The sequence below is a fragment of the Neodiprion lecontei genome, chromosome 7 (assembly GCF_021901455.1).
Source record: "Neodiprion lecontei isolate iyNeoLeco1 chromosome 7, iyNeoLeco1.1, whole genome shotgun sequence".
NCBI lineage: Eukaryota > Metazoa > Arthropoda > Insecta > Hymenoptera > Diprionidae > Neodiprion > Neodiprion lecontei.
The window spans coordinates 4,015,565-4,042,814 of record NC_060266.1 but is presented as its reverse complement, the minus strand read 5'-3'; the positions used below and the strand labels follow the sequence as shown (position 1 = coordinate 4,042,814).

The window sequence follows — 27,250 nt, the reverse complement described above, 5'->3', positions numbered from 1 at the left end:
CAGAAAAAAAAAGATACATTATAGATACGAAGGTTTTAATGTTTCGAATCCATATCTGCTTTTCATTTGATTTTATTTTTTTTAATTTTTTATTAAAAATTCAGAATTTTCTGTGTTTTCTTTTTGGATTTACACTATTTTAATCTATTTGGATAGTATCTGTTCGTACAAAACTAGTTCGAACTGATAGAAAGAGATTTTGAAGATGAAATTAGATAGAGGAGAGATTTGGCGTGAATCTCCAATCGATGATATGAAAAGAAATAAAACTGCAAAATAACTAGAATTATACTAGTAAATAGATTTTCTGACGATTTTTACGCTTAAACTTCTTAGCTTTCTAATTCTTTCTCAGCAAATATTGTTGCTATGATTAGCGTCTGGTTGTAATTTAAAAAAAAAAACCAACCTCAAACGTGAAAAGTATCCGTGGTACATATTTTTTACTACTATATTTCGATTCAAGAGCGTTCAATATATTATAATTACACATAACAATAAGAAGGAGAAGAAAAAATTGTTTTGTTTCTTCTTTTGTTGCAGGTCAATGGCAATCTACCCCAAGACACTGATCGAAGATAAATATGGAAGATGATCAACGTAACCGTTGAAGATTGGATGCATCGTTTTTCATCGCAACCGATCAGAGACGTCGAGCCTCGACTACGCTTAGTAGACACGCAAAATTAATTCGGCGTGTAGTTGGTGAAGGTAATTATTTGACTCGAGTAGTTAATCATTAATGATTTCCACTGGGTGGCATTAAGTGAGCGTGAAACAGAACGTCAAAACATTTCAGCGGCAGTGTTCGGAGTCCGATAAATATGGGAGAAAAAAAATAAATAAAAAATCCTACAGTATCGTCGCAATTACCAACGAAATAATTTGAAACGCGTATCATCGACGAGAGTAAAACTTCCGTGTAAGGTTTTTACGAGCGTTGAAAAACTTGACTGGAGTAAAAAGTGTGCGAAGCGTCAGTCAAGGCGATAGCCTATCGGGACTTCTATGAGAGGGTGCACACACGCACACACACACACATATATATATATATAAGAGGGTGGAGTACTGATCTACAGCTGCGCGAAGACGAGGGGCGATACTTCGAGGATCTATTTTTGGTCTCCGTAGATCCAGAACGAGGTGATGCGAGAAGTGGAGTAAAGTAGTCCTAAGTAGGAAAGGCGAGGATAGTAGGCAAAGCTCGTTACGGAGGCGTAAAATGTTCACACTCCACTTACTACAGGCTCGTTAATAATTAACCTGCTCGAAGAGTAGGGTAATTAATTTACTGTCTAAAGTTAAGGGTTCGCCGAGAGGATTACTGCTCTCTCTCTCTCTCTCTCTCTTCCTCTCTCTCTCTACTTCACTTGGCCGTCTTAACGACGCAGTGACGTACACACGCACGCACGCACACACTACCGCTCGCACCTGATCATCCCGAAATTATGTCTCCGTTCGCTTTGAGAGCTTCCGACACTTTTGAAAACAGTATTTCAAGATGCTATTGAAGCTCCCGCTGACAGCGAACTTGCAAACCATGATCTCCTGTTAGGATGAGCCTTGTTCCGTGAAAATTGAACAAATTTTACGAGTATGAGATGAAAAATAAAATATAAAAATTACACGGTATCTAGAAAGATTGGATAATCCTTGTAAAGCTGATATTGAGGGAAGGAGGGAAGGTTAAAAATCATTACTGTCTTAGGAGTTTTTTTTTTTTTAACGAAATGAAAATATTCGAAGCAATTTGAGTTTGAGAGCTTCATTATTTATAATTTCAAGAATATTGTAGAATTTTGTTTATTGAAATTAATAATAAAATGGAGGATTTATTAGAAACAAAACAATTTTTCCCGAAGATATACGATTATGAACAAGAAATTTCAATTCTGGATCAAAAAATTGCTAAAAAAAATTTTGGGATTGAAATTCAAGAATCCAGGCAAGAGCTCGAATCGATAAACAATTTTTAAAATTTGTGTCAAAATTTCAAATCGTATCGGATGAAAATTGACCAAGGAATCTGTGCCACCGGATTGAAAATGTGGTCGTTCGATACTTGTTTTGTTATTAATTTGAATGAAAAAATTCTAAAAAGTCCTTAAAACTATAAATAACAGGGCCCTTAAACTCAAATTGCTCCAAGTGTATTCATTTTCTTTTTCTTCTTTAAAAAAAAAAAAAAAGAACTTGTAAAAATAGGTACCATTTTAAACCCTCCCTTCAACCGAAGTACCTGAGAAGAGATTCTGTCAACGAATATCAACTCGATTAACTTCAGTTTTCGGTTCCGAACTCTAATCCCGTTAATTTTGGTACTAAAGTCTACCGTTAAACTTATTCGATCTGTTCGAAACTTGTCGAATGGATTTCCACACTTCCACGCGGAAGACTGACGCCCAACTTAACCCGACCACTGAAGAGGGCTCTTCACCGGTTCACGAGCCCAAGGAGCTTATCATTATGGATGGAAGTACCGACATAACTTCTCGACCGTCATTGATTTCAGTTCCTAGCTCGACCCTGCCACCGTAACCACGTCGTCTTCATTTCATTAACCTTGAAGTCACCCATCGCTTCGCGGTTAATGAAGCTGCGGAGCTAGTTTACGTGCCGATGACAGGTCGAGGATGGGCCGATATGCGAGGGAAATAACTTCCGCCGAGAATTTAATAAGCTGCAGCCCTAGTTTTTTTTTACTTTTTCTCTAGCACAGAAGATTTACCGACAGAATATTCATGCCGTACACGAGTATCAAGGTGGTCCTTATATGGGGTTAACGAATAAAAAAAAACTCATGGTAGAACCTGTTAGGTCAGTTCGAAATGGTGAAAAAGAAATCCCTAATTTTATTCAGATTTTTATTTCATTCCCTTAGTCTCCCTGTTTGAGCGGAATGCTTCAAATTATTGATAAATATCCTCATTCACTCACTGAATATTCGAGAATATGGATTTTTTTTTTTGCCTACGAATAACCTTTAAATAAAATTTAGTACGACATATAGTGAATATAGAGCATATTTTTCTTATAATAAGTTGAATCTTTCTGCTTGAATCGGAAAACTAGGGGGAATGAAATAAAAGTCCAAAAAAATTGAGTAATTTTTTTTTTACCATTTGGTACCGATTTGCAAGCGCCGACGTGATTTTTTTTTTTTTGACCCTGTACATTAGTACCACACTAACGCGTATGTCTCAACTTGTAATTTAACGGCGTTCAAACTTTACTTTATAACACGAAAAAGTGTTGAAACGTCGCGAAAGTTTGACAACCTTGATGCTGACCTTCTGGTTCAATCTGAAAATTACTTGGTTGAAGGGAGTCCTAGATACAAGATCTCGTTCAAGATCTTGACGCTGAACTTTAAGAGAAACTTGTTTTAGAGCAGGTACTCGATCCGAGGTAGTGGATAATTTCACTGGCGTAAATTCACTCGGCATAAATTGAACGGGCTTCAATTAGAGGAATGATTCTGAGAACTTCTTGTAACGCGTAATAATCATCTTGCGTTATTAGTTTTACGTGGCTTGAGGATAGTTTCACGAGTTCAAATTCGAGCCTCCGAGGATTTTCAAGATGTTTGTAAAAAGTCAACGCGGAGAATGAACGCGAGTTGATAAAGATCCTTGTCAACGGTTGAAAATTCACGCGGTCCTTGGAAGCAGGGCTTTGCGGCGCCCCTGAGATATCGAGCCCTTCCATTGTGTGCACTGACAAAATATTTCGGAGGTTCTGTCTACAAGGAACCGTTCCGGACCCGCCTTTGCTTAGATTGAGGGATTACACCTACGGGATCCGCAAGACGGGTTCGGGAATCCGGCCGTCCTGACCCTCCGCCCACAAACTTGATCCAACAAAAGCACGCGCTGAGCGGCTGGGCTGTATGATTGATCTGGTCAAGACGCAGGTGACACTTCTGTCACTTCGTCGGTTTAACCACGTGTACCCTTCGTTTATGGATGAACGAGCGTCCCTGGCTCACGTCCCTTGCCGATGAAGCATCCGACGTCGAAAACCTCCATGTATGTGCAGGTTACCTCACTCTCATTTGGTTATGCTTGTACCCATCCCAGTAGAAATACTCTACAGGCGATGACAGTCGTCGTATCGATCTTGGACGAATGGATCCTCAAAGTCATATGGTCAAGTCTGTTCCTAATCCAGTAGAAACACTCTGCAAGTGATGGCAGTTGTCATATCGATCTTGGACGAAAGCATCCATAAAGTCATATGGTCAAGTCTATTCCCAAACCATTAAAAACACTCTGCAGCTGATCACAGTGGTCATATTGACCTTGGATGAAAGGATCCGTGAAGTGATATGATCATATGATCAAGTTTGTTCTCAAACCAGTAGAAACACTCGGCAGGTGATGGCAGTTGCCATATCGATCTAGAACGAATGGATCCATAAAGTTCTCATGTTTTACCCAGCCCAAGAAATCCTACGAAACCCCGAAGCTCTTGTGAATTCCTCGAATGAGCCCCCAGACATGTTTTAAATTTTAAGTCTGCCGTGACTGATGCTTTATTGCCTGAACTACCTGCACGATTACCGAGAAGAAAGTTCCGGCACGTGAAGCGCCGAGGGTGGTTATCGAGCTTTCAATTAAACATGGTGGAGCGGTTCTTCGACAGATTCCTTTTCAAACAAGAGGTTCTTTTACGCTCAATTTGACGTTGTTGAACTGTTTTTATTATCGAGCTCCTCTTTAGGTATCTCTAGATTGTCTTTCGGCTTCTTGGACCCCGCTATAAGATTCTTGTAATTATGTACCTTCTCTCGAGAAAGAAAAGCTTACTGAAATGGCTGTATTACGGGTGTTGACGAACTTTTTCCGTCCCACCCCCCAAATTAAATTCAAATAATTAAAAAACAATTGCTTAATTTCTCATGGAAATAACACTCTAAAAAACTTTTTTGCCTGTATATACTTTATTGTAAGAGTAATAATGTTCCAAAAAATTTGCAACTATTAGGTTTTAGTGGGAATTAGTGCTACTATCTGAAAAAAAAATCAACATCATGATACCAGTCAATCTAGACGAATTGCACACCTTCGAAATCTGGCTTTTTTTCTTTTATTCGGAAGAATTGTAATTCGTCTAGATCGACTGGTACGATGACGTGTATTTGTTTTTCAGGTAATAGCATTAATGTCGACTAAAACCTAGCAGTTATAGATTTTTTGGAACATTATTAGTTTTACAATAAAACATATACTGAGAAAAAATGTTATTCCCGTGAAAAATTTTGATCCCCGAGCGAACTATCTTAGAGTTGAGGTAAAAATCTGAAAAAATTATACAAATGTTTTTGAACTATTTGAAATTGATTTGGGGGATGGAGCGGAAAAAATCGTAAACACCTTAAATAAGGAGCACCCTAATGGACGGTTTTTCATATGTTCCCCTACTCTACTCGATGCGTAACGCATTCATAAATTTTTTTCTTTCTACCTTTCGCGCCTCGTTCCGAACCTCATTCCCCCTTCTTTTACCCCCGGCGACACGCTTCTAGACGCATTTTCGATAAGCCTCTGCTCCAAGCCTGCGTATATACACACACACACTTCCCAAAATTTCTTCCTTATCTTATTATCCTCGCGAGGCGCTACGCGACGCGTTGGCACTCACCTTCCGTGAAAGAGAGAGCTTCTTGAGGCTCCTTTAGCCCTCCTGAGTGGAGGATTTTCTCCACCCCGCGTAGCCACCGACGCAAACTTCTCGTTTCCACCTTTCACGTATGGGGGAAAATGAGAGGGGCCAAGGGAACCGAGTGGAGCGAGAGGGAAATAGCCGCGCCCTTTTCTTCCGACCTTCTCAAATTTTGTCAGGTGTATCCGGAGTTTATTTTCAACACGACCGAAAAGCAACAGACCGCGTTTCACCCTTAACGCGGTGTCAAAAGCCCGACTCAATGTTTGCTAAAGCCTGATTATTTACCAACTACGATGTCCTCTTTTCACCTAATCTCGAGGATCGAACTAGAAGGTATACATGTATTTATATCCCGCTAAACTTCAAGGAAAACCTCGCGTCGTAAACGCGTGATAATGATTAATGAATCAAATAAATCAATTACAATACCTGACTTCTTGTTGTTCCATGAACCTATGCGTATGTTGTGAAATGTGTCAACCCGTGTAATCCGATCCTAATAGAGGCTCCGGACCACACGTGACGAAGGTATGTCCCGAAATGACATAGGTTACAAGTCAAAGTTTCTCCTTCGAATTTTAATCATTACACGTAGTAGAGTGATTAACCTGATTTTCGCAAGCCAACAACGAACAATTGCACAATGAATTACCCAGAAACAAGACAGACGATCAATCACACTCGGGATTCTAAATGGAAACGAATATCCGGATGAATGAATATCCACTTCCAAAGGAATCGCTCACTTCATTGACACGATCCGATCTCATCACATCATCAGGATCGGTTCGAACAACAACGTTATAAATGCACTCGCCATTTTGCTGGTGAAAAACCAGGACCCTTGTCACATCGATGTTCGTTCCCGTCCTCTATAACGACCGTTCAAAGGTTCGTTGAGGAGCCTTGACCTCTCTTGGTAACAAAGGTTCGGGCACGCTGCTTTTTGGAAGGTTCCTGAAGTTGTTCACTCTCGGATGTCCTCCGATGTACTCGGCTAATCTACGGCTTCTGTCCGGCTTCACCCTTGACCTCACTTCAGGTGATATTAACAACACTCTGATACTACCGGGGCGAATTCTTCGGATTCCTGAAGGTCGGGGGTGAAGGATTCACATTAAATCCGTTCAGCTGTATCTAAGACTTGTGAATTTTGAGAGGAATCAGTGAAATTCCATTATTTTTGAAATTTTTAACAGCGACTGAGGTGTCATAGATTGGTTACAGCGTGAAGTTGAAGACTCAAAAAAAAAAATGAGTCGACCTGTTGGAACGACGAGAATGAGAAGCAAGAGTTTAGAAAATAGCAACTCGCTTGGAAGGTCTAAAATCATACCCACTCTCAGCAGGTATTTTTTTTCTAGAGAAAATTGAAAATTTTGCGTGATTTGAGTTTTAGGTCTTTATTATTCGTAGTTTCAAATATATTTTATAATTTTTTCGTTGAAATTAATATTCGTAGAGAACGACTTCCAAGTTGAGGGCTTTTGGGATGGCGAATCTCCTGACATCACTGTACAACTTGTGGCATATAGAAAATGTGTTTTGAGTTCAAACACTTTTTTGTGTTTAATTTTGTAGATCAAATGTTTTTTTTTTTTTTTAATTCGATTCAAACATACACGTTTGCGAACAAAAAATGGTCAAAAAATTCTTAGCAGAAAATTTTGGGATTCAAATTCAAACATATAACCACGAACTTGATTCGATAAACAGGTTTTAAATATGGTGTAAAAATTTCAAATTGATCGGACAAGAATTGACCACTGCGCCACTGGACTGAAAACGTGGTACTTCGCTACTTGTTTGCGCCATGCCGTCATTTTGTTATTAATTTCAAGGAAGAAATTATAAAATGTACCCGACACCATAAATAACAAATCATTTAAATTCATATTGCTCCGAGTGTTTTCATTTTCTTTGAAAAAAACTCTTAAAAATCGGTATGATCTTAGACCACCAAAGCTGTAACCCCGCTTAAGGTTGGCGGCAGTGGGACTTGAAGGACAATTCAATGAGAGGTCGAAGAGCCTGGTTCATCCCTTTTTCAGACGGTGGACGGAGCTTGTCTCTTCGCTGAAAAGAATAATGCGAGTGGTGAGGTCAGGAGTTTTGGATGGGATGGGAGCTTTGTCTAATCTGGCGCAAGTACCAAAACTGTAAGTGAAGTAACAACCGAGCCAAGCACGAGATAAGTACGGAAGTTAACTTTCGGAAGTGTCTCCCCAGCTGCATATCGTTTCACAAGCCGCGTCCTCGACCCGCTACGTCGTCTTCTCTCCAAGGAGGAAAGATGAGGGACCTTGGTTAACCCAAGCGAGCAACATAGCTGGGCGAGAGATAAAAAATATCATCTGTATAACGTTGAGGGAGGTGCCTATATAACTTTATAGAAGTTCGAAAGAAGTTTTGATTGTCGGGCACCTTCGCGTCTCGGGGAAAACCTACACCGCCACCAACTCCGTTACGTCACCACCAGAGAACAGAATTTTCGCAAGTTTGATGAATCACCTTACCCGGAATCATAGGAACACCACGATTGTTGAGGGGGTCCGTTAGGCGGAATCGATAACGCTTAGCAATTGGGTTACGCGATGGTAGTACGTCGAATGGATATCGGGGGCTGGGTTGATATTCCAAATTTGTAAAGTTCCGAAAGCGCCAAATTCCGAATCGCTCAATCCCGAGACTCGAAGTAAAGAAATAAAACTTTGACGAAACATCCAAGTTTCGGAAGGGTCCGAAACCCAACGCTCAAAGTTCCGAAAGTGCAAAGATCCGAAAGGGCGTAACTCCGACAAGTCGAAGTTCCGAAAGTGCGAAAATGAGAAAAGTTGAAGATCTGAAACATTGAAATTCCGAATGATCGAGGAATTTCAGTACTGTGAATTTCTGGCTTTGTGAAATTTTACCATTTTGATCTTTCTCTGTTTCAAGAGAGTTATCAACCATTAAGTTTTTTACAATAGAATATCGTTGCGAAATTGTCCCCACAGTGCATACAAATTCTTTTCAGAACTTCCGACAAATTGTTAGCTCTGTAAGTTCTCAAAGCGTCTCGTTGCTCTCATATAGAAACTCGATTTGGTCAGACCATATTATCCTATATAAATACAATTTCCGTGTCGAACGAGATTCCCATTATTTGCTATTCAACTCTTGAGGGGAAGTTCAACTCTTGTTACGAACGAAAGAGATTTCGGGTCCGTAATTCGAAATCTGGTCGATACTGAAATTGGTCTCGAAATACTAGTATTAAAAAAAAAAAAAACCTCCCCAGATTTATTTTGTCCGAAAAGAACAAAAATGATCAAGTTATTCCGATCGACTGTTTCTCTTTCTAATTTTTTGTACAATCAACAAAATCAATTCACTTTGAAGTTTTGAAAATTTACAAAGATATCTGGAAATGCGTAAAATTGAAAAAAAAAAATCAGGCAAATATCCTGAGAAGCTTAGTTCATCGGTTGCTTCTATTCGACGAACAAGTCGACGAAAAATCGATGAGGAGGTCAAGTAAAGATTTGGCACTCCAATTCGTTGAGTGGACAAAGAATGACCCTTGTGAATGGATATCGTTGTATAAAGTCCGGGGTCCAATTGAAGAAATACCTCGAACAAGGGTCGTAGTCGAAGATAATTTTTTAAGGGATGAAAAAATAAATAAACATAAATAAGCAGCCAAAGTTCTAAAACTTTTGGTTTATTTTTAAATCACGCATCTCGTACTGAAAGAATTCTCGCATTCGGCACATGGTGATCAAACTTGAGTGTGGTTTACTGTTTTTAATTTCGTATTTTTTTACGGAAAAAAAGAGAAAAACGCACTCCACAAAAGTGTTGTAGCCATATGCTACTAGTTATTTCCAGGCCAATTTTTAGACGCATGTTTACAACCTACACGTTGACACGTAATTTGCGGACTGGGTTATAGTTTACGTTTAATGAGTTTTTGAAAACGTATTTCCTGTTGGGTGGTTCTTTTTTTTTTTCTTTTTAAGCAATTAAACATTTGTCTTGTGTTTGTCTATTTATAGTCGTATTGTAATTTTATTTCTTTATCCTTACAGATTTAACTCCATTCATAAATGTAATTCGGTTTTTGTGATGATGATTTTTTTATTTTCTCGATGATTGAAATTAGGTTCTTCAAATTTTACCAGCTTCGAAAAAATTGAAACAACAAACTTATATTTTCGTCCCGATAAACTGACTGAGAAAAATATTTTTACCAGTCAAATTTTCTTCTCACGATTTGACATGGAATTGCGTAATTGTTTTTCACTTAAAATTCTGGTATAACCACCGTCGTCAGTGCTTTTAATTTTCACTTGAAATTCTCCGTTCATCTTGAGACGAAGTCGACAATTTTACCAGCGCGTAAAGTTCTACACATAAAACTTGGTTTTAATGAGGTTTTAATGCTTCTGAAATTATTACCATATCGCAAAAGCAGAGACGACGACAAGTAAAAGTGTGTAAAAATAAACACAGACCGGTAAAATATACTAACAGTTCTAAAAAATTATACAAAACACGGTGGAAATCGGGTTGACAATTTCAGTATTCATACGATATCTGGTTTCCCGAAGATAGAAAGAAAAAAGGAAGACTAACTTTGAAATTTGAAAACTTGGTTAGTCCGAGATTTCGAAACTTTTGAGTCTCTCACAATTCGAAATTAAATCATTAGTTAACTCTTTCAGTTACAGAAGTCACTATATTGGCACTATTTTTCTTTTTTTGTAATTTATTTTACATTCCAAGCAAAATCCTGACTTGTTTGCATTTTCAGATAAAAAAATACTGAAATTTTGGAATGATTAGCATTTTTTGTGAATGCATAATTGTTTATAATTGTTATAAATAAACATATGCAAAAAACAAAAAAAAAAAAAGAAAACGTATTTTCGTGAACGTAATTAGGTAGCGGAGAAATTTAATCATCACCGTACACTAAAAACGCTTGGAATTCATTTGTTGGAAAACAGAATTCACCCCATTCTAAGGGATTATTCACAGTTATGTTAAATTAAGTTTTTTTAAAATCCGTACCAAAGAAAAAAGAAACTTAATTGCGTGACTGAAAGGGTTGAAATTGAACTTGACTCGATCGAGAACTTGGTTCAATCTCGTGGTTTTTCGCCATTCGAATTAGCGTGGGAAATTTTTATCATAGATAGATAATTAATCCCGTTTCCACCTAATTTTGAAGGTTTGTTCATAGTTTTATAAAGTTAAATTTTTTTTTTTAATTCCGAGCCAAAGGAAGAAAAAAAAAACACCGAATCGCGTGACTGAAAGGGTTAAAATTGATCTTGACTCGATCGAGAACTTGGTTCAATCTCGTGGTTTTTCGCCATTCGAATGACCGTGGAAAATTTTTATCGCGGATGAAAGTTGGGATGGAAATGAACGAAGGCAATTGTGACAGGGCTGCTCAATATCGATGAAACCGAGCTCGGTCTCTCTTCGACCGCGACATGAAACCGATGGAAATTACTGACAAGAGTTTCCCAACTGTCGGGGTCACCATGGTTAGGCGGTTCAATGACGGTCCATTACAGATGTTTCCATTTGTTGTTAACGTTATTCAGAATCGGTCCGTTATCGTCGGCTATTACAAAGGTCGTTTCGGGGCCTCGCGAGAATCGAGCGGCAGCAAGCTTTATACCCCGAAGCTTCGCGACTCGCTACCGTATTCTTGATAAATTGAATTTGGTACTCAGGTAGATTTTGCGGTTGCCAATTGTCGTTAACCAGTGATTACTCTAATTATACATCCGCCGGTTGGTCCCTTCGGCTTCGAAGCTTATTTGCCTGCCTTGGAAGCCGGCGCGCCGTTTTATTATTTGCCTCATTGCCGCAGGACCGACTGTTCGTAGAGCAAACACGTTAGAGGGATTCACTTTTTTTTTTTTTTTTTTTGTACTTGAGGTACTAATTACAAGGTTTGTTTATGGGGGATTCCATGCGAACTTGACCTTCGTCTGATCCTCGCCGTTTTTTATTGTGTTTAAAAAAAATTTCCCAACTCTCCCGATTCTAAAATATAGTACCCTGAATTTTTTCACATTTTTCATTCAACTGCTGAAATTATTTATGAATATTTGAAAGTAATTTTGCAAAGGACCGTATTTGAAATTCTAAACATCATTCTAAACAAACGTCTGTTCTGAACATTTCAAAACTGGACCGATTTTTTAAAAATTTATCTTCAGCATTTTCGATTTATTTTTTGTCAACTGAAACATGGTTTGAACGGTATGAAAATTCCCGAAAAATTCTCAAAACTTTCATTTTTCACTTAAAACATTTCTAGACTGGTTCGATTATTCAACGATTTTATCTTTTTCATTACTTTATATCAAATTCAGTCTAGAAATGTCCCAAATAAAAAATCCAAGTTTTGAGAATTTCTTGGGAATTTTCATATCGTTTGAGCAAAGTTTTAGATCGTCAAGAAAATTTCAAAAAAAAACCAAATATTTTTTTTTCAATCGGTCCAGACTTAAAATTATTACATATAATGTTTACGCTGAAATCTGACGTGTTTTTTGAACCAAATCCTTACGCCAGTCTCTTGAGTCGATCAATTTCCATGTATGAACCAAAAGAGAGAAAAAAAAAAATGCATCTCACTTTGTACCCTATCAATTTCATATATTTTATCACACTGTTCGCATTGTATCGATTAATCTCGTTTTTCAAATTCAATCTACGACTATTACTATTATTATTATTATTATCATTATTATGCAACACGTTATCGTCCGTTTCCGTTACAGAAATTTGAAAAACGGTGAAAGAACAGACATCATTTCGATTTAGTAACTTCTTCTGTTAAAAAATTCATTGAAAAATCCGTTTCCAGCCAATGAAATAAAAGTATCAAGAGATAGAGGTAGAGAGAGAGAGAATACGAACAACGAAACAATGCGAGCGAATAATTCGAGAGTTGGGTAATTACTTGAGTAATTGGGACTAAGCTATGCATTCTCTATAGTACGTGAAATTATATATAAAACTGAAAAACGAATGAAAGAAAGAGTCGGTAAGAGAGAGAGAGAGAGAGAGAGAGAACTAGGGAAGGGTAAAATTTAAAACGTTAAAATCCGTTCTGCTCAAAGCTCAGCTTAGCCATTCATTCATGTTTTAATTATCCCTCATCCATTTTGAGCATCCATCAGCTATGCACATACAACTGGAAATACTTATGCATAGATGCATACACGCGTTTATGTATAATATTAATGTAATGGGCACTTATGCGTCGTTGGATTAATAACACGCGCATCCAATGAGCAATCCGAGGGTGCCCTGCGCATAATAATCTCTGTGTAAATAACGTATGTATGTATGTACATACATATAGGCAAGTAAATACGAACGTTCATGTATGATTCGTCATATATGCTGGCTAGAAGCTCATCCTTTTTTTTTTTTTTTTTACAGAAGCGAAACGAGGATAGCACGTTTTGTAAAATCTATTTTTTCACACTTGTTATTCCATACACATCGTGCTTGAATTACTCCTGAATTTTGTTGTGCAATATTTTTCAAGCCTGCACTTATAAAAATGAATTATGATCATTAATAAGGGAGAGAAAGGAGAAAATTGTGAACAATTCTTTACGCTTGACGTACATCGATGCAAACAATGCAACGCCCATTGTTATACTTCGTATATATATATATAACTATATATATATATAATAAATATAATAAATATATACGGGAGACAATGCAATTAAGCCGGATAAAACTTTACGAAAGCTCCGAAAGGATTTTTGATATTTTTCAATTTTATTTTATTCAAGCGTACCGTTTTCTTTTTTTTTTTGCTCATTTTTGTTTATTCGTTATTCAGATTTTTCTCCAGCTGTTTTGTTTTCCATGTTCCATAAATTCTATTCGTTATGCAATGCACGTGGTGTATACTTTTCTCTTTCTTTTTTTTTTTTTTTGGGTAAAATCACCGTGAAAAATTTGGTTTCTGCTGTCACGCTGCTCATTATTTCTTCACTGTGAAAAATGTGATTACACCAACTGCAACTGACTATTTTCATTTCATAGAAATTTCATAATACCATAGCAGGAGCAATACGCGCAGCGCAAAAAAAAAAAAAAAAAAACTCGCCCGCTTGTCAAAAATTTTCGCTCAATCAATATAAATATAAAAATAAAAAGTTTAATGTCTTCACCTCAACTTTGTCCATAAAAAAATTGGGTATTCGGTGCATTCGGAGCTTTTGAAATTCCAAATTTCCACCCCACTCCCAATTGTTTCTTTTTTTTTTCTCTTTCTCTCTTTCACACATATATTCATGGTCTCCCTGTTTTAAAATTTTTTGTTTGGCCTTTATTTTTTTTTTCGTTCAGTGCATCTGGTATATTATATGCCTGGAACCTGATACCTGTTTCAGCGTTAGAACGAAGCGCACGATTCCAGCGTAAAATTAAGCCGAAAGTGAGGCCGAAAAGGAGAGCAGAGCGGATATAACGTGCGTGAGCGAAGCACTCGTTCGCTCTGTTTTCAGTGTTATTGAATTCCAAATTTATGGCTTTAATAGCGCCGTATAGTTTTTCACCAGCGTGGCTCGGGTTGCCGGGCATATATTGCAGTAGGCCTCTAACTTAATACCGCCGCGTGTGTCTTCTTCATCGTCTTCTTCTCCTTCTTCTTCTTCTTCTTCTTCTTCTCTTCCTTTCGTGGCGTCGCCCGACCGTTTCCCACGCCCCTGGCGGATGTCGTCTAAACCAATTTCTCAGACCCTTCTTTCGATCCTCGCGGAACCTACGCGACGTGTATTTCACCAAACATGATTTACACCCTTCCAGATTCGCAAAAATTTTCCCTAAACTACTTTCTACGTCTTACCTTTTATATTATTGTATATATATATATATATATATTTTTTTTTTTTATTTTTATCTCGTAGCTTTGGCAAGCTGAATTTCAGGGGGGTTTCAAAACTGCGTTGCCTCGGTGAACATGATGCATAGGATAATTTGAAATGACAGTATTGGTGACCGGATATAAGGAGAAAAGAAATATAGCTGATTTTACTAAAAACTGCAGGAAAAGAGGGACGCGTCAAAGCTTTTTTTGATAAAAAAAGAAACCATGTCAACCAATGTTTTTTTTTTTTTAACTACAAATGTAGAAGATTTTACTCTGCACACAGTGGTTTTCACTAATTCTATGACAGTCGATTCTGCATTCCACAAAGTATGTTTTACCAAAAAACCTGACGCGTCCCTCGTTTCCTGAAATTTTTTGTAAAGTCTGATCTTTTATTCTCTTCGTCTACCCTACTTATCCTTCTTTATGACGTATGAAAATCATCGATGGATGGTTTGATAACAAGATTCGTTACAGAAAATAAGTTTTCCAATAAAAAAAAAAAAAACATTCTCTTCATAATCGTAATCACTGATCGTGAAATTTTTGTACCCGTAACTTTTTCAAATATTTATAAACAGTCTTCAACGTTTTTATCAATTTTCTAAAAAATTCAGGTCGTTACAAATTCTCTGATATATTGTTTATTTTCTTATTTTTATTCTTACTTTTATTTATTTATTTTTTGTTCACACATCACTCGAACTAGTAAATTCAAAACTTGTAAAAGAAAAATTGTGAGAACAATTCGTACGAAATAAATTATCGCAGTACTACAATTTCACGATTGTAACCAATTTTTATTAAAAAAAAAAAAAAAAAAAAAAGCAAAAAAGTAGAATCCATTGAATTCGTCAATTCAATTGTCAATTCCTGAAATACAAAACAATCGACAGCTTGAAAGTCTTAAATATTTTAAGAGCTGTGAAGAAAAGATGTAATAAATTTGTTTGCATTTTCAGGCTGACAATGTAAATCGAATTTTTTCCCTAATCGGTTGAATTGTATTTCCTACAACCCGCGTCGTGAAGAAAAAAAGAAAAATCGAAAACATTTGAAATATCGCCACGATTATTAGTCCAACGGCTGTCGTGGAATGTTGTAAAAATTTCCCTCACCCACTGGGAAATAAATAAAGTTGCGCTTGCGTGCATTTGAGATTTGGCGATGGTAAAGAACTCCGAGTTTGGGCGGTAACCATGTCCATTGGGGTTGCGGTATCTATTTATTACCCGAAATGGAAGTTTCCAAATAAATTCGTTGCACAGTTCGGCAGCTTTTCGCAAGCTCGGGTTGTCAAACAAGTGGGACGACGGTCTCTCTCTCTCTCTCTCTCTCTCTCGATCTCTCTCTCTCTTTTTGTCTGGACAAACGAGCCCCGAGGAACAGGGGAAAACATTGACAGAATCGGAAAACAAACTTTTGGGGAAAAGCGTAGATGTAGCCTCTCTTGGACACGTCGAGCAAAAAACGGAATAATAGGTACGAAAACAAAACTGCACGACACGAAGGTATTACTTCTGTGCAACTTGTTTCCCGTATATCCACCTACGCTCCTGATAAATGCCCAACATGTCCAGAAACTTTTCGCCTCGTACGACATCTTCGAATCACCGAATGCAGTCACGTGATTGGACGAATTTGACAAAAGGAGAATTTTTTGCTGTGCGTTGATATTAAATATACAGAAATTTTATCGCGGAATAAATATTTCAACGCTTTTTGTTGTTTTCACTATTGTTTTTTAATAAATTTCTACAAATTTTGTTTGTCAGGAGTGGTGAAAATCTTTAAAATGCATTTTCGAATACTCTTTTGATAAGTGAATTACTTTTTATTCAGCATCAGTTGTGTAAAAGTTATTCGAAATGAAATCTTATTTCGGGGAAAATACTTCAACACTTTTTGACGTTTTCAAAATTTTTACAAATTCATTTATCAGGGGTGGTGAGAATTTTCAAAACACATTTTTGAACACTTTTTTTGAAAAAGTATCAGAACTGTATAGAAGAGATTCACTGGATGAATGACTGAATGGTTATAGAATATAAATGACAGATGAAAAAGTGACAGAGGTGAAAGAAAAATAGAAAAAAGTGAAAGTGATGAAAGGAAAAGCAAAAACGAGAGAGAGAGAGGGAGAGAAAGACCCCAACCGCTAATATTAGCCGTCAGGAATTTTCGGTTCGTTTTTATCACGACTTTTCCAATGCTCTCTTATTCTTTTACACTTGTTTTAAATTTTAATGCACCACCCTAGAAGCAGCGTTAATCTACGACGTTTATTTTCGGCTTGAATCCTCCGTGCAACACGTTCCAGAAACTTTCAATGCCACGAATATCAACCGACCTCATCTGTAGTTCACGATTCTGGGGGACAAATTTAATTGTTTTAGTTGGAACCTGCATTAGAAAATTCCCTTCAAAACTAACAAACTCTTCTTCGTCTAAGTAATGGAAGAAAAAAAAAAAAAATAAAAATAATAAAAATAAAAAATGCTTTGCCTCGTAGAAGTAAGTTCAGTTATTTCTTCAGGCTAAAAACTATTAACACCTTTTTTCTCTCATCACAGTATTGTCGGCAAGTAATATTTCAGTATGTGTATTTAAATTTAAATAAATTGGTGTTTTTTTTTTTCCTTTTATCTTTGTCCACCATAATTAAATCAATTTCAAAAAAAAAAAAAGATCAGAACCTTTATCTTCCAGTATATTTGACAAATAAATTATTCGTTATAAAATAAATTTGAGTCGCTTCCGCGGAGTTTATCCGTCGTTTCTTTTTCTTTTTTTTTTTGTGGTGTTAGTTTTTACTTCAGTCAATGTATAATCGATGCCTCCTGACGTAGATGTTGGGTTTAGTTTCACCGAACGAAAAGGTCGGATGCTGCTTCCTGATAAATAAATAAGTATTATCGGAATGTCTGGCCGAGCCACCAACCATTTTTGACGTTATTCGACTCAGCTCTGTAAGCGTACAGCTTCTACATTTTCTTTGAACGATTGGTTTCCTTGATGTGATGTTTCGATAAATTTTGTCCGTGACTTTGGTCACAGAATTTTGACGTATGAATTATCATCGTTGTTATTGTATAACAGAATATGAAGCATGAAACTGGTGATAATTATTGATTCATAATCTATTGTTATGAGTCATTTTTCGATGAATCTAAAGTTTGAACCAATCGTATCAAACAAATTTTTTAAAATTCAAATTTCATCCCTTTTCTCTTTTCCGTTTCCGATTAGAGCCAAGGACTACAGTAATTTGAAATCTCTTTCAACGAAAATTCAAACTTTTAACATAGTTTTTCTTTTTTTAGTATCAAAAAATTAAACTGAATATTCATTGCAAAATTGTTTCCTCATCGTTATTTTTCAATATGTATATACGTGTGTCTTTAAAACTTGTACTCTGTGTAATCACTGTGCAAAATTCGGAGGAAAATAAATGAAAATCACTTCTGATTCAGCATCGGAAAATGAAAAACTGATTTGGATGAAATAAGATTTCATTTAATGCGGAGAGTAAATTGTAAAGAAATTTTAAATCCATTTTTTGTATATCTAGAGAATTTTTCAACTTGTTTCTTTGCAGTTTTTTGCTATTTCTGATAGTGTACTTATAGGTTTTCAATACTTTTATCGCGATGTAATGTGAATTGTTATTGTTAGAAACGAATTCATTGAAGGAATAATTAATTTCCATGAATGTTACCTCCCTAAACGTATACGTGATTTACATAAATTGTAAGTTTTTGGGGTCGCTGATTGCAAATCTGAAATTGGATTTAAAAAATTCAAGATGGCGGATCGAATATGGCGGAAAAAAATTTCGAGTTTAAAATTTTTGTCCACCATGTTGGACCCGCCATCTTGAATTTTTGAAATCAGATTTCAGATACGTAATCAGCAATCCCGAAAACCAAATGATGTCATATTGTTGTAAAAGCTGACTCGGCACAATAATGTGCGATTCAACAAAGGGTTAGAAGGAGCTCGAGGAGTGGAAAATAGTTATCAATGGAATACCTCCGGTCACTTCTGGCGTAGCGCTAAACACTCGGTACTCACTATTATTCTATTTCAACGACTTGCCGTATCGCCGCCACTTTGTCATACAATGCAAGGTGCGCGTCCGAGCCGAGGGGTTTAAATCTCGCCTGGTTACTGTAATCCGAAAATAAACTAAGAATGAGACAATCGTTCATCGCGAGGCGGTCGCTTGCACCTATATATATATGGGGCATTCCACGTCGATTCGACTTGGGTCGTACCGCTTTTTTTATACCTCTATTCCAGCTATAAAAAGCATTCCATCTTTTCTTCCAGATTTTTCCAACCCTCGCTGACGCTCTCAACACTGAGAGAAATTTTTAGTTCCGGTTACCGCTCAGTCCTTAACTATTTTCAATTTTTACCACGATCGAAAAATGTAGTTCTAGGTAGAAAATGAAAATTAGTCTTCTAGCCGTTACCGGAAACTCTAGTATCCGTTGCTATTCTTTCTCACTACGATCGCTGTTGATAGATTTTTTTGCAACCGTTGCGAAAATTTAATGCTCGTGCAAGAATAAATTGACGTAAAAGCCTTGTTTAAATAAAAAAGGAGAGTAAGCCTCAGAAAATGATTTTGCGTTGCGATTACCAAAAAAGGATCGACGATATCGCAAAATGGTTAGGCGTACCTCGTTTTTCGCAATTCCAACAATATTCAAACAGTTTTTTTAACGATACCTGTCCCACTCAATTCTTCTAGTTACTGTAACAAATTAAATTTTTCTCGGTGAAAGCTCCTCAAATGACGATATATGGACAACGATTGCGCGATCTTTTTGAAAATTATGAAAAAGCAGATTAAAAAAGAATTCAAAATGAATTAAATTATCAGTGTCTATTTCTACTCTTTAATACTTGCCGAGATGTTGTTAAATAAACAATTCTGTTCCTTCCTTTAAAATTCTCGCCAACGATAATTCACCGTACATTATTTATTTCCAAACATCATCGATCCTGAAAATGTCTCGCGCGATCGTTTTCGTACAGCATCCATTCATTTCCAACAGCGATATAAAAATCATTGCCGTATGATGATCCTCCCTCTTTTCATCTTGCCCATTTTTCTCAATTCTGCGAAGAAGAGAAAACAGAGAGAGAGACAGAGTGAAGAACAACAAAAAAAAAAAAAATGAAAAACTACGGATAATAAGCGATTAAGAATAAGAAAAAAAAAAAAATGGACAGAAATATGGGAAGAAAAAACGGAGAGAAAAAAAAAATTAGGCCGGAGAGCGGAGAGAGAAAAAAAACAAAAGGAAGGAAAACAGAGGGGATCGTCGTCCATAATTCCTCAGGCCCTCTTCTTATCTTCCCGATGGTCCCTGCGAGGTCTTAGCCGGCTTTATAGCCTCTTCGCAATAATTCGCTGTACATACTATTTTTCCCGTCCCTCCCTCTCCTCCCTCCCCCCTTCATCTCTCCGCCCTTAGCCGTTCAGCCCTCCCGTATAACGGCCGCGTTTTCTGATTAATCGGCATTCATTTCCGCCTTTATTTCCATCTTGTCAATTTCAAACGCTCCTCATCTAGATACGCAGCCTTAACGACGGCTCTTCCACTTGTTCTTGTTTTTTTTTTTTTCTTCTTTTACATGTTCGTACTTTTATTTTTGTCAATTTTTAATAGTTTCCTTTTTTTCTCCGTTCTCATTTACTTACTCTATTTATCACCGAAATTTCCGACCGCTTGTGCAATATCGCAATTCCGACGAAATTCCTCATCGAGTATAATTTATTAGACGCTGAGAAAAATTTCAATTGTTACGGTAACTAAAAATTTCTTTCGATGCACGTAACCCAATGTACATATTATGATTAAACAATATCGTATTTAACGCGAGAATGTTACGTTATAACCCGAAGAAAATGAAACCGATATATTACACGATTTTGATAAATCTGTTATTTTTCCAAGAAACGAACGAATAAATAATGATTACAGAATCGATAACGCGTGTGGAAGAAATTCTGAATTCCTTTAAAAACCTAGTTCAATTCTTTTCGAAATACTGGGTCTGAACCAAAATGTTTTGACCGAAACTTATCATTTCCATTCCCATGTCCGCGCGCCCTTTCCACCCCGTCTGATACTCGGAATCTCTACCGATACCAGCAAGCCGCGGTAAGCTTAGACGCGATCGTCGTTAATCGTCAAAGATGGCGCTGATCGTTGGATGAATAGCGACAAATAACCGGGAATCGACGTTCGGACTCTCAGTCCGATCGAGTTTATAGTACCGATAACATCGCCGCGGATCGTCTCAGGTATACATTCACACTTTTCCCATCCTCTCAGTTAAGTCTCTGTTTATATACGCTCCAATTATAAACACCAATTTCACGCCACTGATCGTACACCTACACCTCGTACGCTCTTGACGCGACTTTATTAATTAATTAACTACTTAACAAGGGATTTTTATACCTCAGCGGCTTTTCCCCGGCGAGCCAATAAATTGCAATAATTGTCTTGGCTGAATCGAGTGTTTTATTACTTTATTTCTTTCCATATCTCATTCTCAAATCCTCATTTTTTTTTTTTTTTTTTATTTCTTACTTTAGTATCACGGAAGCCCTCCATGTTGGAAAGTTTTCCGACTCTGCAAAATCTTGTGTCTCGAGATTCTCGTTGCTTTGTTATTTTCTTTGAAACAAAATAAATAAATAAATAAATAAAATAACGGTTGGAAAAAAAAAAAAGAAGCGAAAACGTAAACGGAATTTTATTTCTGTTCGGTTTTCACCGGCCCACCTTGCCTGCCTGCTTAATCTGAATAATTGAATAGAAGTTGTCGCCTCCCGTTTGAACCTAATGCGATACTGTGTGCAGCTTTATACCGAACTTGGCTTTGTCGCCCGCACGCTTTTGTTCGTTCATTATTTTAAGCAGGGAAACCCTCGGCTCGCTAAGTGGCCCAAAGAGCTGAAGCGAATTTTCGGAATACGCGGAGGGAAATACGAATTTGCACTAGCCTCGGCGATATCGACTGAATTATTATTATTATTATTATTATTATTTCTTTCTTTTCAACGAGAATTACTTTATCAAAATTTTCCATACGATCGTCATTACCATACTCATAGAATTCACGTTACACTGTGAAAAGTTGAAAAATTTCACGCAATTTTAGGAGAAACATTCGTGCGTGTAGTGGTTTTTTTTTTTTTTTTTATTCATTGTAAAAAACGCAGTTCTTTCGTCGATTTTATTTTATTTATTTTTTTTTTCTAAACGGATGCCGTAATGATTTTTATCGAAACGAGGATTGTTTTATTGTCAATAATATTACAGATTCTATGCAGTAAAAAATAGCTAAAGTGATAAGTTTGTTTATCAAATTTGTTTGAATAGAGTTTTGAAGGTGTTTTAAAAGAAAAGAGAATCGTCGTATCGTTTCGATCTCCTTTCCTTCTATCTTATGTCGTTTTGTGCACGGATGCACGAATCTGATTGAATTATGATCGTTGTCAGATGACTGCAGAAGCGAAATTGAAACTAATGGAATTAATTGGAAGCAAATATTGGGACACTCTGGGTTCAAACGCGTCGGTATCTATGAATTTGTGTGCATTCAAGTTACAAAGCTCCAGCAGCGGTACAGAGTGTATGCATAACGTGTGACCCGGGGCAAAATCCAACCGGAAGTACGCTAATAAACCGTATTTTCAGCCCACGGGATGGCAAACTCTACGGGAAAATCAAACCTTGTGCGTGTGTCTGTGAATATGACTGTAATCTGATGGAAATAACAATGCAATAATTTTATTAAAAAAATTAAATTCTTATATAGGTTTTCAATTGTGCAGATATGCCAAATTCCGCGATAATTTGTGAATCTTTTTTCTTTTCAGTCTGTTGGAATGTAATATAAATGATTCTAAGTAAACTAGAATTTTATTTTAGTCGTCGTATTAAAGGTCGGCGAAAAAAATTCTTACCTTAGTCCACGAATCGATTATTAATCGCATATTTTTCTTTCGAATTTCTGATGAAATGTTTTTATATTCTGTCTAGTCGAGTTCTTGAAAATTGAATCACACGGTATTTTTAACCGACCGAAAATTATTCAGATTATTATTATTATCTTTTTTCGAATTGTCACGAGGTTTTATTTTTCTAAATTGAGAATAATTTCAAACGAATTTGAACTTTGAATTGATTTATCCTTTCATAATTCAAATATTTCCTACAGAAATTCAGGTTTCATTTGGTTAATAAATATTTTCAATTTCACTTCTACGAGACGTGAAGTCAGTCATAATTTTCAGCGTCGTTGAAATTTCGAAGTATCGATTCTGCGCAACCGATAAATTGAGGAAAAAAAATCACGTGAGTGTGTTAAAATAAATTATAACCGCGAATTCTTCTTTCCGAGTGACCGATAATAAGGCGGCGAGTATTAGCATCGAAATCGGAACGCCCTATACGCGAGTATTATACGTGGATATGGGTATACGGAACTCGGAGAATATTGCCTGGATCCAAATAGCGGATATACGAAGCATCGCGCTTGGCAGGCACTCGCCTTCGAATTCTGCATAATATTCCTACGAGGAATTTAATTTTTCAATCTGAACGTACTCGACTCGATATGCGCATACACGTGCATAAATATACGTATCGTACCTCGGCCAGGTATTGGAAATGTTTTTAAAATTCTTCTTCACCTTCAATTATTGACCAAGCAAATAATCCGAGGCTCTGCGTCTGCAGCTTCGGTGCCGTTTTGCCTTTTTTACTTCAAATTTTGAATCCTTATATCGTTCGATCAGACACTTGAGTTTTCAACAGATTCAACGTTTTTTCAAACCCGTTATTGAGTTTCGTGAGAAAGAAGCTTCAAAATTATTTGCTTTGGAAGTTTATATTTTTCAAAACTGCTTTATCAATTCTAGAAAAAATTGCGAATATTTATTACACAATTTCTGATTTTGTATAAAGAAATTTTCCGTAACTTTCCCAACTCCCAAACAGTACCCTAAATTTTTTTTAGATTTTATATTCAACTGATCAATTATTTATAAATATTGAGAGTGATTTTGAAAAGCACCTGTTTCAATATTCTGAGAAACTGTATTTTCTATTACAAATATTTCAAAAGCGTGACGGACCGAGTTTTTTCCATTTCTTTTTCGGCACTTTCAATTTTTTTGATCAACTAAAACATTGCTTGGACCATCTGCAAAGTTCCAAAAAAATCTCAAAACTTCTTTTCTTCACTTAAAAAATTGTCTATTTTTTTAGCACATTCAGCTTTTTTTTTTCTCACAACCTCATAACGAAATTAGCCTAGAAATTTTCGAAGTGAAAGAACCGAGGTTTGAATAATTCATTAAAAATTTTCAAATAATTTAAAGAACGCTTAGATTAACCAAAAAAATTAAAAGTCCCCATCATGGGCCCGGTTTTGAAATTTTTGGAAAGAGTAAATACAGTTTCTGAGAACACTTTGAGAATTAAAAAAAATTTCCTTTTGAAAATCACTCTTAATATCGAGCGATAATATACGAAATGAATAAATAATCTGAAAAAATTCAGGACAATGTTTCAGAGTTGGAAGAATCGTAGAAAAATATTCAAAGAAAATGAAAAATGGTGAGGGCCAGACGTTGGTCGGTTTCGCATGGAATCCACCGTACATAATACGATCACTGCTCGAAATTAATGTCTCTTCTGCATTTCGCCTTATGATAAAATGAATCGTCTTGTTAGCGTTGGATTAGAGCTGAGTAGATGCGGCAACGTGATTGAAAAGCTTTAAGCTCCGAAAGAAGTTGAGAACGTCGTTTTGCCGGTTGCCTGCCTAAAATATGCGGTAGTTTGGCCCGCCTGGACCACGTTGTAAAAGAAATTTTTATGGAAAATCAGGGAATAAATCGTCGATGATAAATCGAGCCATTATAACTTTTCTCCATTCCCTGCATACATTTATACGTATACATTTATATACATACACACGTATATATGTATAATGGAACACTCTAGTTGGATGTGAAAATTACTTTTTGCCACTGACAGCTCTCCGATGGAACGAAAACGAACAAATTGTCGATTTAATCCCGGTCTTCCATTTTTTCTCTACCTTTCAATTTTATCACCCTTGTCGTGAATTTTGCAAAATTTTTTACTCTATTTTATTAATTTTTTTCTATCTATGCTGATTTTTTAACACTAGAATTTGCAATTTGCTGTTTGACCTTTCTCTTAATTCCACCGTGATTCCAACACGTATTATTATTGCAGTAAATTTATTAGATGCCACGAATATTTCACAGTCGGATCATTACGACGATTTCTACGAACTTAATATATCAGCATCATCATTGATTGAATATTTGTAGAACTGATTTGATCGTCGTTTCGTTCTCCTGGTTTCAATATTTTTTGTTCATGGTAAATTAGGGATTCTCAATATTCTCCATTGCTTCTATTTTTTATTACGATTCATTGAAACTTCGGGTAATAATTTGTAGAAGATTGATATTAACTAGCAAAATTTTTTCACCGTTTTGGCGATTTCGGAAATATTGCGAAAAGCAACAAATTTGGAAAAGAAGGAAAAATTTGTAGCGGTTGCGAACATCGTCGATGATAATTTTTTCTTCTTCTCATTCTAGAATCCCTATTGATTTCAAAAAATCGAAGTCAACTATTGGGAAAACAAAAAAATTTATAATGGTTAGAAAAATTGTCGATGATAAATTTTATTTATTTGTTTTTTAAATTTAGAATCCGGTACAATGGTTTGGATATAATACGATTACGTTTGTTCCTCGACAATTCCGAGTAAAGAAATCTGCATAACATTAGTCTATTTTCAAACACTGATAAATTACCTCATAAACATACAATATCCTACACTTGAAAGCTTGCAAGAAATTTCTTTGCGCAAGTTTATATACCGAAGATAAATTCCATCAGAATAAACAATCGAGAGGCTACAACGAAACTATCAAAAAGCAATAAACAGACGTGCTTTGTGTTCAGTTTCAACACCTAAGGCTGTGATCTCACAACACAAAATTGAGAAAATCCTGCATCACATTTTCAATGTAAACTAAACGATATATAAACTCAACACTTTCCGCTCCGGCAATATTTCTGAAAGTATCATAAATACGTTTTTAATCCCTTCGTAATTGGACTGGAAAAAAAAAGAAAGAGGACAATTATCTCCGTAATCGATTTCTTCATGTATACAATTCATTCCCATTTGTTACTTTAATTTTTCACCACGCAATTTACCGTCCGAAACAAATCCTTACTTTAATACCGCTGTTTTCTTTCCTCGAGATTTTCAAATCATCGAAAAGATTCATCGTAAATACCTTTCAGAACGAATATAAATCTTGATTTTAATTCTTTATTTTTCTAAATCCATTTTTTTTTTTGTATTTATTTATACCATCGGTACGTCCTCGAGGACGTTTATATTAATCCAAGACCGAGGAAACTTCCGGTCGAAACCGGACGCGACTCGACTCTTTCTCGAGGCTGTAAAAACCAAGGGCGAGGGAGGAGGAGGTAATAAATCGAATCTCGCACTTATACATCGACAGAAGTCGGACTGAGTCTGAGGAAAGGGTTGATTTCGATGAAGATTGTACGCCGTAGCCGCGTGAAAAAAATAAAAAAAGAAAAAAAAATGGAAGAAAAATAACGAACAAGAAGAGAACAAAGTTATGTAAATATGGCGCGTGCTAGAAGCAAACGAACGAAACGAACGAGGGAAGAAACGAAAGAGAACGAATCGAGCGAGGGTTAACGGCAGAGTTATTTTTACAGCGGTTTCGTTGAGAAACTCGCTTCCGTCAAGTCGCTATTTTGGTACCCAGATGTTGTTTTTTAACGACTTTTTTTTCCCCCCCTTACCTACCTTTCCACTATTTTTCTTCTTTCTTTCAATTTTTTTTTTTTTTTTGGTCTTTTTTGCTTTCTTTCCTCCCCCACCCTTTTTTTTTTCGTTTCTTTAATCCCGTTTTATTCTGATTTTCCCTTCAATTACATTACACCGGTAAACTCTTCTTCGGAAAGTTGTTCCGCAGCTTCAGAGTGTAGCAAGCAGCCCTTGATCTGTTATATTTTATTCCTCCATTAGCGCAGCTGCAAGCAAACTCCTTGTTCTTCTATCCCTTTTCATTCTCGTTCTCTTATTCTCTGATTATACACGTCGATTCGTGTTTCTTCACGAGTATTGGTATATACACCGATTCACTTGAGAAATCCGCCCGACGAATTGCAAACAAAATTCATTCCTCGCGCCGCTACGATTTTACGAACAAATTTTCACCCTCTTTTTCGCTACCATTTGTTCCCTCGATATTATTTCACGAATACTTGTTAAAGCCTTCCGGATATTCCGTAGGAAAATCTTTCTTGATGTATTGAATTTATCAATCGATTCGAGAAAGAAAAAAAAAAAAAAAAAAACAACGATGATTCGTAAATTATTTATTTCGCTATTTTAGTTCAAGCGATAATTATTCACAATTTATTCGGTTTTGACGCGATTCGTTTCGTAATTCGAAGTCTCGACAATTTTTCAACGTAAAAAGAAAAAAAATTAAAAAATACTTTGACGCGTTAGGAAAATTAACAAAAGAAAAAAAGTAAACCAAGC

General features: G+C 36.3%; 1 protein-coding gene and 1 long non-coding RNA gene across 10 annotated transcripts in view; one reads left to right on the top strand and one right to left on the bottom strand.

The window, feature by feature from the left end:
- The window catches only part of LOC107224685, a 156,843-nt gene that overhangs the window by 66,917 nt on the left and 62,676 nt on the right, over nucleotides 1-27,250 (top strand). For all 9 annotated transcript variants that reach the window (XR_006905216.1, XR_006905221.1, XR_006905223.1 and 6 more), the window contains one exon: nucleotides 544-711. This is a non-coding gene — a long non-coding RNA (uncharacterized LOC107224685). The remainder of the gene's footprint in view (nucleotides 1-543; nucleotides 712-27,250) is intronic.
- Nucleotides 1-27,250, bottom strand: part of LOC107219353 (B-cell receptor CD22) — a 115,550-nt gene that overhangs the window by 61,366 nt on the left and 26,934 nt on the right. The gene's annotated exons all lie outside the window — the stretch shown is intronic.